Source organism: Ctenopharyngodon idella, chromosome 1, assembly GCF_019924925.1.
Source record: "Ctenopharyngodon idella isolate HZGC_01 chromosome 1, HZGC01, whole genome shotgun sequence".
Taxonomy (NCBI): domain Eukaryota; kingdom Metazoa; phylum Chordata; class Actinopteri; order Cypriniformes; family Xenocyprididae; genus Ctenopharyngodon; species Ctenopharyngodon idella.
Window position 1 is genome coordinate 39,481,289 of NC_067220.1, and position 12,896 is coordinate 39,494,184.

The 12,896-nt window shown below is 35.8% G+C and overlaps 1 protein-coding gene across 4 annotated transcripts in view; it reads left to right on the forward strand.

Annotated features, from left to right (window-relative positions):
- Positions 1-12,896, forward strand: part of otx2a (orthodenticle homeobox 2a) — a 33,806-nt gene that overhangs the window by 4,035 nt on the left and 16,875 nt on the right. For all 4 annotated transcript variants that reach the window (XM_051908934.1, XM_051908962.1, XM_051908953.1 and 1 more), the window contains exon 3: positions 1,057-1,158. The gene's annotated coding sequence lies outside the window, so the exon portion shown is untranslated. The remainder of the gene's footprint in view (positions 1-1,056; positions 1,159-12,896) is intronic.

Genomic DNA, 12,896 nt, shown 5'->3' on the forward strand with positions numbered 1-12,896 from the left:
AGCTTGGCTTTAAATGACACATTTTAATGACCTCATCAAGAGCACTGAATAAGCCTGATTAAGTGCTTTTTTTGTCATTATTGTCCCGTTAATGGCAAGAAGACACTTCCTCAGGACTGGCCGGGGACATTAGTGTATGTCACATCACTGTGAGGGTTATTGACCAGCTGTTTGTGATGCCTTTTTTATAGTTTTCTTTGTAAAAAAAAAAAATAATTGAGAAGTTAAAAGAAAAATCCAGGCAACTTGATGCACTGAGATTTTTGAATAATCCTTTTCTAATTCTTCCCAGTAACACTATATTCTTTAGCCAATTTGAATTTATGTGATCACAAAAAAAAGTGAAATGCTAACATCTTGTCTTTGTTTACAAAATTATCTGCTAGCACAAGAAATTTTAATTCAGCATCATTTTATTATTGCATATTGTTTTATTTGGTTCATAATATAACGTGAACTGTAATCGTTGCTGCTGAAAAAACAACATTTTACAAGAAAAGTGCAATAGTTTTATATAGACATACATAGAACTCAAATTAATACCCAAATTCTCAATGCCAATCAACAATCATTTAGTGAAAATATATAAACAGCAAAATAATAACCCAGAAACAATAACCATATACTTTATTTATGCAGCCTTGGCAAATCAGCAATGTTGTGCAATATGAACTTATTTGTTGAGGAAATAGTTAGTCTAATGTGTTTCCTTATAATTTTTAGTATCTGTGTCTCAAAAAGTCCCACATGCTGAATGTAATGTATTGCTTTTTTACATTGGATGAACCCTCTGGATAAGGTCAAACCCTGTTCATTGAGGTGAAGTAGATATGATTAATTTTTAAATGATTGTAAACTTAATTCTTTTTCCTGTCTCGTCTTTATGTTGTGGATTCTTCTGGGATTTGGATGTGTCAGTGTGAGTAGAAGTAGGTGTGGTGATTGTGTCCCAACATGACTCTTTCATTAACAACAAAGCTGGTAATTGCTCAACTGACTGATGTTTATACTGATACATAGGTGCTAATTAACCCTGTTCATTAATGACATTAACAGGCGACAATCATCTGGATTAAGGTGATTTTCCCCTTGGATTTCCACACTGGAATAACCCAGGTGCCACAATCCAGACATGGCTTGAAAGGAACGTTGATGAAGGTACTTCCTAGTGTATCTGTCAATGCAGTAATTTGTTACCACATTTGTCATCCAAAAATGGAAAACATGCTTAATGTGAAAATCAAATGCAGATAACCATACAATTGTACATAGTTTAAGAAATGCTGTCTTTTACCCTCATATCATTCCAAACCTGTATGACTTTCTTTTTTCTGTGGAACACAAAATAATTATATTGTTTTGAAAAATTGTCATTGTCAATGCATAGGCATTTTTCAAATATACTGGTTTAGAACGACATGAGGGTGAGTAAATGATGACATAATTTTTGTTTTCTGTCCTTTTAAGATTGCAAATTCAGTCCAATCATGGTTTAATTATTGACTACTAAGAGTAAAAATCATTTGACATTTGGATACTGATTAAATGTACTGTATGTCATTGACTACGTTTGCATGTGCACCAATAATGTGATTATTTCTAATAATTAGAGTAAGGACTTAATCGCAATAAGATGTTTACATGACAAGATCAAACCTCTTCACTCCTGTTAACATGCAATTTTTATTATTCTGATTATTCGCTAAGAATTGTGGTTATTTTTACCGCCATTATTCACAGACCCCAATGCGCAGCACAAATGATGAACTCACATACAGTAGGTGTGTTACTGGCCATTGTTTTAATCCACTTACGTCAAATTCTGTGGATGTATTGGATTTTTTCAGTGACGTGCCTAAAATGTCTTAATTTCAATGTTTTCGACCATCAGTAAATTGCATTATACATTGTCAACATTAATTTTTTCAGCACTACAAAATTGTGATGCCTTCTTCACCACTATGTTTATTTGTGCATGACAATCCGTGTACGTCACAAGAGCACGCGCACTTTGGTCAGAGTGGAATAGATGCGATTAAAGTGTTTTCACGCATATTTATTGTGATTAAATCAACCTGATCTCATGATCAATTCGTGCGTACATTACAAGGTGGTTAATTCGTACGAATTCGCACAACCTCACTCGTATGAATTCATATGATTTGTCTAAACCCCAGTGAGGGGTAGGTTTAGGGGCAGGGTTAGGGGGTAGGTCATTTGTACGAATTCGGCAACTCGTAAAATACTGCACGATTTAGCAAAAAACTTACAAATTCGTACGAGTGAGGTCACAATTTTGACATCGATACCATGGGGAAAACTGACATATAGATATTTTTAATATAATCCCATAATTTGGCAGCAGGTATATTAGGCTGCTGTAACTTTAAGATCTGAAGCACAGACCCATTATACTGTTACACATGCGTTTTCTTTCTTAACTGTTTACATTCACTTAATTTTTGCATTTTGACATTATTTTGTGTGTATTTGACTGTTTATGCACAATATGCAAGCGAAAACGATCTCAAGGCCGCTTTATGTGTGCACACTTGGGGTGTGAGCACAAAATCTGCAGGAATGAGTAAAACTTTGCACAATACGGGCAATCCCACGTTGAAATTCAAGCCCTGTAACACCAACAATATTCATCCGGAGCAAATGAAATGAATGAGTGAGGGGAGGCGGGTTTGTGTGTCAACTCACTGTCAGAGAGATGAGAGAGTGAGAAAGCGCAGCTGGTATCATGCATCTGTTCTGCGGAAAATTAGTATTGGAAGTGTTTCAGATATTTCAGTATTGATATGTATTGAAAAATCGATATTTTTGACAACACTATTGCACTTAGTTTATTGTTTCAGATACCCTTTTAAATGACTACAATTTAAAAATGTATATATTATATGTAAAATGACATGTTAATGTCAAGCCCTGATCACAATATTGCCTAATTATAATTATAATCAAATGGGGGTGCATGTAGTCAATGTTTGATCATAAGAAACTTTTTGTTGGGTTGCCATTTGATGTCCACTGGGTCCTAAAGCAAAACCCGTTGCAAACAAATGTGTCACTTTAGATGTTTGGGAATAAATCAGCAGGTCTTCAAACATAAATATTGTTGACTTTGGAAAAGCTTCTAAAACATGACAAGCACTCACACTTAAAGCTCTGTTACTTACTATTGCAGGCTTTTCTGAACCCTGAGCGGCCTGCGATGTAAATGATGCCACATTGTTAGTCTGGTGTTAAGCCCCTCTACGTGAGCGGGACGGCCAAACACCACCTTGGCTTTGACACAAACAACTCTGCGTCCTGCCTTAAGTATATTATCAGGCCGGTTCTTTAGGGAGCACACGGCCAAAGAAGCTTACCATTCATTAATGTTACTCTGCCAAGCTTTACACTGGACTTCAGCTTGTAATCAGCGCTGTGGTCTTTTTGACCTGGCTCATGCAAGAATGCCGTTCTTAAACAACTCAAATGGGATAACTGCTATAATCTTTCAAGAGTTAGACATGCTAAGAGTTTCAAGTCCAAATCCTCCAACGGAAGGGAAAGGAGGAGCGTGCTAGGAAAGGGATACTCGTGGGGAATCTGTGCTGTAGTCCCTCACAGGCCTCTGCAGATTTAGTTTAGTCTTAGTCTGTGTTTCATTTCAGATGGGTGTGGAGGGGAGCTGGGTTCCCCAGTCTGAGAGCTTTGTTAGCATAGAAAAGATCTGGTCTTAAATATATAACTCTAGAGGAACAGAAAGAAAAATGTTTTAAGCAGGAAATATGGAAATGAGAATTCTCATATTTCTTAAGATTTGAAGATGAACAAACTGTAGATTTGGGATTCTTTCATGATTCAGGTTCTGATTGATTTGGATTTCTTCCGATTTATTTGAAGCCCCCGCGGTTACGTCTTGCTTTTTATAGTGAAATATGTAGTTGTGGTTGATTATTGTGATTATTCATCAAAGAATCCTGAAAAATATATCACGGTTTCCACAAATATATGAAGCAGCACAACTGTTTTCAACACTGATAATAATAATAAATCTTTCTTAAGCATCAAATCATTATATTAGAATGATTTCTGAAGGATCATGTGACAGTAATGATGCTGAAAATTCAACTTTGATCAGAAATAAATTACAATTTACAATATATTCAAAGAGAAAACAGTTGTCTTGAATTGTAATAATTTCTCACAATATTACTGCTCATTTTTTAATAAATAAATGCAGCCTTGATGAGCAGAAGATCTTTTTTTTTCTTTCAAAAAATCTTACCAACCCCAAACTTTCGAACATAATTTATGTATTTAAAAATATATTGAACCCTTAAATGGCTTCTATGTAGTTGGCAACTTTAGTTAGCTAGCTAAGTTTTTTAAAAGGTAGCTTGATTATGTTTTTTAAAAATTAAAAAAAATATTTTTGTGATTTGTTATCACAACATTTTTTCTTTTGTCACATCAACTTCAATAATTAATGTGGTTCAGATAACATAATATTTTGAGTTTCTGTTGATTAAACCAGTCGCCTTCATTGTACTAACTCAAATTTTTAATTTCAATGAACTTAAACAGGTAACTTGCTTTTAAGTTAAACCAACAATTCTTTTTCACAGTGCAGGGAATATGGAAAAATGGAATTCTCATATTTCTTTAGATTTTAAGATGGAAAAGGAGACAAGAAACTGTATAGCTGGGAATCATAAGGATTTTAAGGATTCCTTTTAACAGTTCCAGTTCATTAACAATTCCATGAATGATTCTTTTAGTACTTTTGAGGCAGCACCAACTGTGCTAACTTTATAAAAAATCAACAATACAAACATATTTTAATGTTGTTTTTGTATAAAAGTAACATTTACTACAACAAATTGTTTATTGTTAACTGAACGAGCTTTAGAACCGAAGTCAAGAAGATTCAGTGAGTCATTAGTCTGATTCAAACCAACAGTTTTTGAGTCTTTTTGAACAATTCACTTTTCATTAGCAGATCCAGTCATCATAAAAAATCATTTGGTCACAGTATTTATGAGAAAATGAAGCCTATTCCCAAGGCTAATAAATGCTCACTCCAAAGTTGATTCGTTTAGATCACATTTTTTTAATGTTGCTTCATCGCATCTGCATCATCATTATTATTATCACATTTTAAGCATCACATGCCCAAACATTGTCTAAAAAAAGAGGGGGAGTCTGGGTAAATGGGGGGGGGGGGGGGGGGGGGGGGGGGGGGGGGTGTTGGGAGAAGAGATGGGGGGATGGAGGTAAAGAGAGAGAGAGAGAGAGAGAGGGATGGAGAGGATTAGGCATCAGGATCCCTTGGGCATTGTCTGGAAATCTGGAGATAAAGAAGGAAGGGGCAGGTGGTCAGAGCGCAGGGGGAGGGAGGTGTGTTTCAGGGTGCTGATCTGAAAGGCTGGGGGCAAACATGCATTCATTAGAGGAGAGTATGTTCTTACTCAGCACAGTCACCGTCCAGCTCAAGAGACACATGTGACCCAACTCTAAGGATGCTCACTTAGATTTGCCGTTCATCTTTGACTGATCCGTCAGATGAGTTGAGAGGAGATGAATGGCACTATAACACATTAAATTAGCCTGATAAAAATATGTATATTTATTACACGCCTCGATGGAATACTCGATTCTGATTGGTCAGTCGTCACGTATTTTAGTATAGTGACACTAAAACTGTATAATTGTGCTAGTTTTAATTAACTATGCACTTTCTTTTTGTACAGTAAAGTAATTTCATTTCAAATCAGTATTTTATATCAGTTTATTTAACTAGCCATATAATAAGTGTCATAATGTAGAGTCCTTATAGCAAAATAAGCCCATTAATTTATGCGTTATTATTCTGATTGCATTGCATTTCAGTGATCTTGCACAGTGAGTCTTGCATCTGTCTAGCTTCTTATTCTTACATTAAAAAGTACAGTGTTATTACTATGTTATTGTGGTAAAGCCATTTTGTTTTGATCATTTGCCACAGTAAAGTCATGTTTTGATTTTATGTAAATCATCTAATTTATTTTTACAATCAGAGCAGTAGCCTATTTATCTTGCGCAAAAAATTATAAAACTAGAAAATATTCTAATTAGTCTAATGTTTTGGATATGCACCATGGTAACATTATGGTAGACTATAAAAAAAAAAAAAAAAGATCTTTCGAAGTTATAAACAAGGATTATTAAGAAAATACTGTTTCAGTCTTTCAATTTCAAAAGTTCACATTTAATTCAATGTTACTTGCTGTTTCTTAGTAGTTATTTGTGAAATTTACAAGCAATTTCTGAGTGAAAAATGTAAATCCTACACCAAATTTTCAGTGTATTCTTTAAAGTACCTTGGAGTACCATGCAAATACCATGGTAAATTAATACTGTAATCATTCCTCAGCATGGTATATATGACCATGGTCTTTGGTTTTAAAAAAGATAAAAGTAACAACACTGTTTTTTTAGTAGCAGTGGGAAATTGGATTCATTTCGGTGAATCTTTTTGAGTCTTACTGAAACGATTCATTTAAATCAATCATTTAAAATTGATTCACTGATTTGAATCACTGTACAGAAGTCTCTGCGTTTACAGTGTTGATTATTGTTTTTAATTAATAAATTCACATTGTTGTGCAAGATAAATATACTGCTCTGATTGTAAGCATAATGATTTATGTATTTTAAAAGATATTGACTCCCTGAATAGCTTTGGTGTAGCTATCTACTTTGTCTACTTTGTTTGTAACTTGATAATGAATAGCTTGTATACTTAACAAACTAGCTTATAAGTTCAATAGCTTCCCCGACACTGTTACTCCCACATTACTTTTTATTTTTACGTGGAATGATAATACTTTTTTCTACCTTTTATAAGTGTTTTTTTTCCCTCATTCCCCGGTTCCCTCCTTCTCCCTCCCACCTCAGTATCAGATAAACAAACACTCAGGATATCCTGAAGAAACTGAAGTCTTAGCCAAAGGCTCTGTCCTAAATGGAGCGTCATTAACTCCACAGAGCTCTCCATGTTAGATATGCAGCTAATTAGAGGTCCATTCACATGTGAACCAGCGCAGACGCTCTTACCTGCGGCCTGATAAAGACAGACCGCTCTGCTCTTCAAACTTCAGCGCTCTTGTTTTCTTTAGTGCCTGTTGTGTTTGTTTTGTGTTTTGAGGGACGTCCACTGAGATGGGTTTGCTGATTGACATGTGAATGTCCTGATGAGACTGAGAAAATGGTGTTTGTTAGGGGGATAAAAAGGACTTTTTATAGTGGATTTGACTTGAAATTACAGTATATGAATCTAAATGATTTGTAGTCCCAGAGAGATGTTCTCATCCTACTACAAGCAGATAGGATTTAGCTAAGCAGAATTTCCACATGGGTCTCTGGAGATTCCCTACACCCCTGAGTCAACTTTAGTTAATGGTGTTAGCTTAAGATGTCTTAGTATGAGATTAATTCATTAAGTAAAGTGTGTGTGTGTGTGTGTGTGTGTGTGTGTTTGTGTGAGGAGTAATGTGACACTGCACTGATTTGTTTCCCTCACTAATTGTTGAGGTGGAGTCCGTCACACACATACACACACACACACACACACACACACACATTTGTTTTTTGTGAATTGTGGGGACATTCCATAGGCGAAATGGTTTTTATACTGTACAAACCGTATTTTCTCTGGCCCTACACCAACCCTACACCTAAACCTACCCATCACAGGAAACTGTGCACATTTTTACTTTCTCAAAAAAACACATTCTGTATGATTTATAAGCCTTTTGAAAAATGGGGACATGGGGTAATGTCCTCATAAGTCACCCTCTCCTTGTAATACCTATGTCATACCCATGTCATTATACAAATTTGTGTCCTGATATGTCACAAAAACACACACACATACATACGCACACACACACACACATACATACGCACGCACACTAAGAATAGAATAATGGGCCTATGTATTTCTGTATTCAATTATTTCTGTTCCTTAATTCCATTAATGATTATTTTAGAATTTTAGAAAAGAGCCCTGTATATAATATAATATAATATAATATAAATTAATTCGCTCAATTTACTAAATCGTGCACATGATATTGTAATTTGTTCCCTTGTTTTACTAAATCGTGACCACGTTTAAGTAAAATCAAAACGAGGGAACAAATTATTACAATGTGGCCATGATTCAATAAATCGAGGGAGTGAATTATAATATCATGCGCACGATTTAGTAAAACGAGAGAATAAATTATTATATTGTGTGCACAATTTACTTAAGTGCTATAATCGGTGTTTAAGTGCTATAATTGTGTTTAAGTGCTATAATCGGGTCCCCGGTGCATCTACAACCCAGAAAACGTGAAAAAGGACAACCTAGTAACTTAGTTTTGACAAGCCTTTCTCTGCAAGCATGTGAAAAAACGAGCTGTTCAGATTTCGCTCCCCCTGTGATGTAGGAAGGGGATCGTATTATAATATTACCGCCCCTTAATCTGCATGTTTCCATGCACAGCGCAGTCATTTTGTTTTCGCAAGCAACAACTTTGTACCAGTTCTAACACCATGGCAAATGTTCGCCCAAAGCATGCTAACTGTTCTGTCGTTGGCTGCACAGACGAGCACAGAACACTATTTAGAGTCTCGTTAGATTGGAGTTGACCCTGGCAAGCTTGATTGCTAAAAAAAAAGAAGCGTTTCTGTCCGAGCGATATTTTGGAAAAATTATCAGACCATTCATAGCATTTGATAGCAATCATAAACGTTAGCCTGGTGTGTATGGCTCTGTTTGGCAAAACAGGTATGCTATAGTGGGCGTCCATATGGGTTTTGCATAAAAGATTAACATGACGGCACATGCTAGTCGATGAGTTGAATCAACTCCACAGCAACTACATTAATTTATCCACTAACCGTTCAGAAACGTTCAGATGCATTCTAAAAGTTGTAACTTCTCCCTGAGTCTCTCCATCATTGTCCGACTCCAGTTTGAACAATGTAAGGCTGAACACGTTACTGACATTCATTATTTTGGCTGCGTGAGATTGTCCAGCTTTGTTGTTGTTGAGCAACTGAAGCACAAGCTTTTCAAGCTCCACCCTCTTCTAAAAAGCAGGCCGGGAGCAGCAGCTTATTTCATTTAAAGGGACACACAAAAACGACATTTTTTGCTGAAACCCAAAATAGGGGCAAATTTGACAAGCTATAATAAATGATCTATGGGGTATTTTGAGCTAAAACTTCACAGACACATTCTGGGGACACCAGAGACTTATATTATATCTTGTGAAAAGGGGCATTGTAGGTCCCCTTTAAAATGAGGAAATGAATTTATATAGTGTGCACGATTTAGTAAAACAAGGGAACGAATTATTGTGTCATGCACACGATTTAATATTTTTTTCCTTCATGTCATGTGCGGGGCTCTGTACTTAAGTCCTTTTTAAGTGGGTCAAAAAAGCACTCTTAAGTTTGATGAATAGCATTAAATATAAATTTGAACTATAATACAAATTTAATTGTAACATACAATTAAGAGTCCAAAAACATTACATTCAGTTCACACTCAAGGATATTCTTTTAAAGTATGTAATTTCCATATGAAGTATTCATTTTAAAACTGTGCTAAAGTGTATCACAAGGGGCAAACTGATGATTCAGGATACCTGAATATTTTAGTGTTGCTCCATCTGCATTGGCAGAAGAACACGGCCATTTGAGAACACTTAAAGGAACTGAATGTCATAGAAATCACTGGTTCTAGAACCGGTTCTCAATTCCCAATGCTAACAAACACACACACATACACCAAACACCTCCCCCTACAACTAATCAGTCCGGTGCAACACACATTGTTGCTGTATGTAAATGCAGACACACTAGGAGAGAGAAGGGGGTGGGGGTGGGGTGGGGGGGGGGGGGTGCAGAGAGGATTTTTTTAGAGGATAATGTGGGGGTAAAGGACAGGGGCCTGCACCCCTACACAACGGAGGGATTACCTCTCTCTCTCCCTCTCTCTCTTTCTGTCCTTCATCTCCTCTGGGTGGCCTCATGCTTCCCATCAGGAATGGAGACAGAGAGAGAGAGAGCGTGGAGGGGGTGCCAGTAAAAAGAGAGAGAAAAAAATGTTAAACGCATGGACATTCACACAGCAAGGCAGATCGTTGAGAAGCGAGTGAGCTTAATTCCATCAAAGAGAGAGAAAAGCGAGTGATTAATTTATTCACTCCCTCCTCCCTCGCTTCTCGGCTGCTTTTGACTGCTCTCAATGTTGGCCGGTCCAGTGACATCTGGTGCTGGTCAGGGTTTGTCTTTTTAGCGGGCGAGAAAAGGCAACGTCTGCGGAGAAGCGGCGATCCTTTTATTGTTGTTTGTATAAAATTTTCTCTCTCTAGAGATTAAGAACATGTTAAAAAGAAGCTTTGGGTAATTAGATGTGAAATGTTGCTCTTTTTGGAGTCAGCGCGTGAGCACGATAACGAAAGGCCAATTAGAGAAACGTTAGTGAGTTTTATCAGGATTTTTAGTGCTTTTATAAATCCTTATGTTGTTCCAAACCATATGACTTCTTTGTTCCAAAGAATACAAATGGGGTTGTTAGGCAGATTGTCCAGGCCAATCTTTTCAATGAATGTAATGTGAGACGGGTGTTTTCGAACCTTTAAAATTTCAAATAAAGTATCCTAAATGTAGTCTATATGAATCATGCACTATGTAATTAGTCTTCTGAAGTCATATGATAACTTTGTGTGAGAAACAGACTGAAATTTCATGGAAAGTCTTGCTTAGTCCCTATTCACTTTCATTATAAGGAATAGAGCAGCTAAAATATTCTACACAAATTGTGTTCCATAGAAGAAAGAATTTGGAATGACACCAGTGTGACTAAATGATGACACAATGTTCATTGTTGGGTGAACTATATCCCTTTTAAAGAAGAGAGATATATACTATATATAACCGAATATAAAGCCAAATGCAACCTACAATATCAGGGCTAATACAAACTAATACAAAGTTCTCTCATGAAACCCTAGATGGCACAGGCTAATAGGTCCTTTAACTCAACCTGCTTGTACATCGTTATCTATAGGGCACAGCTGATTGGTTCCTGCTGTATCAGTAGCCAATGAACATGCGTGCTCATCCTTCAAAATACATGAGTAGCATTTGCCTTAGCAGTGCAGCGCGCTTTCAGAAACCCTTCCCCAGCTCCACCTGTATATCTGCTATGGGTAATTCTTGTATGCTATATTGTACAGCAGCAGCATGTGTTATTTGCACACAGCAGCGTGTCATGTGTGTATTGGCAGTAGTAAGTCCCTTACTTGATCTGCAGCAGTAGCAATAACAGCAGCAGCGTAGCAGATCTATTCCACCAAGACCAAAAATTTCAACATTGTCATATCCATTACCATGCCAAACACTCAGAGAGTTGTCACGACAGAAATAACATTAATACAAACAGTCTCAACTCTAAATTATCATCAGTGTTATTTTAGTATTACTGAGATACCATAATATTTTGTAATTAGTTTTTATTTCTAGATTTTCACTTTAGTTTTAGTTAAAGTTTTAAAGTATTTTTTGTTTTCTTTCTGTTATTTAGTATTTTTTAAATGTCTATAGTTTTAATAATTTTTATTTCAGTTTTAGTTTTATTTGGTCTTCCATCCATCTTTACATCCATTGTTTGTTACATCCATTCATCCATCCATCCATTGTTCGTTCTATAATTTCTATCATCCATCCATTTTTCCATCCATCGTTCATTCCATCATCCATCCATCCATTGTTCATTCTATCACTTATCCATTGTTCATTCCATCCAACCTTCCATCCTTCCCTTACATTTTCATATACATTGTTGTATTACTATATTAAAGGGTTAGTTCACCCAAAAATGAAAATAATGTCATTTATTACTCACCCTCATGCCGTTCCACACCCGTAAGACCTTCATTAATCTTCGGAACACAAATTAAGATATTTTTGATGAAATCCGATGGCTCAGTGAGGCCTCCATAGACAGCAATGACATTTATAAAGTGACGAGAATATTTTTGGTGCTCCAAAAAAAAAAAAAATAACGACTTATATAGTGATGGCCGCTGATATGACACGCTGATTCATAACGCTCCGAAGCTTCCTGAAGCAGTATTTTGAAATCGGCCATCACTATATAAGTTGTTATTTTTTTATTTTTTTTGGAGCACCAAAAATATTCTCGTCGCTTTATAATATTAATATTGAACCACTGTACTCACATGAACTGATTTAAATATGTTTTTAGTACATTAATGGATCTTGAGAGAGGAAATGTCATTGCTGGCTATGCAGGCCTGAGCTGCACTGAGCCATCGGATTTCATCAAAAATATCTTAATTTGCGTTCCAAAGATTAATGAAGGTCTTACGGGTGTGGAATGACATGAGGGTGAGTAATAAATGACATTATTTTCATTTTTGGGTAACTAACCCTTTAATGTTATTATTATTATTTAATTAATTTCTAGATTTTCAACTGTCACTTTAATTTTAGTTAAAGTTTGAGTATTTTGGGGGGGGGGTATTCATTTTTAGTAGTTTTTTTTAAATGTCTATAGTTTTAATCATTTTTTATTTCAGTTTTAGTTTTATTTGGTCTTCCATCCATCTTTACATCCATTGTTCGTTCTGTCATTTCTATCATCCATCCATTCATCATTCATTCCATCATCCATCCATCATTCGTTCTATCATTTATCTATCGTTCATTCCATCCATCCTTCCGTCTTTCCTTTACATTTTCATATACATTGTTGTATTACTATATTATTATTATTATTTAATTAGTTTTTATTTTTAGATTTTAGTTTTTATTTTTAGATTTTCCATTTTCACTGTAAT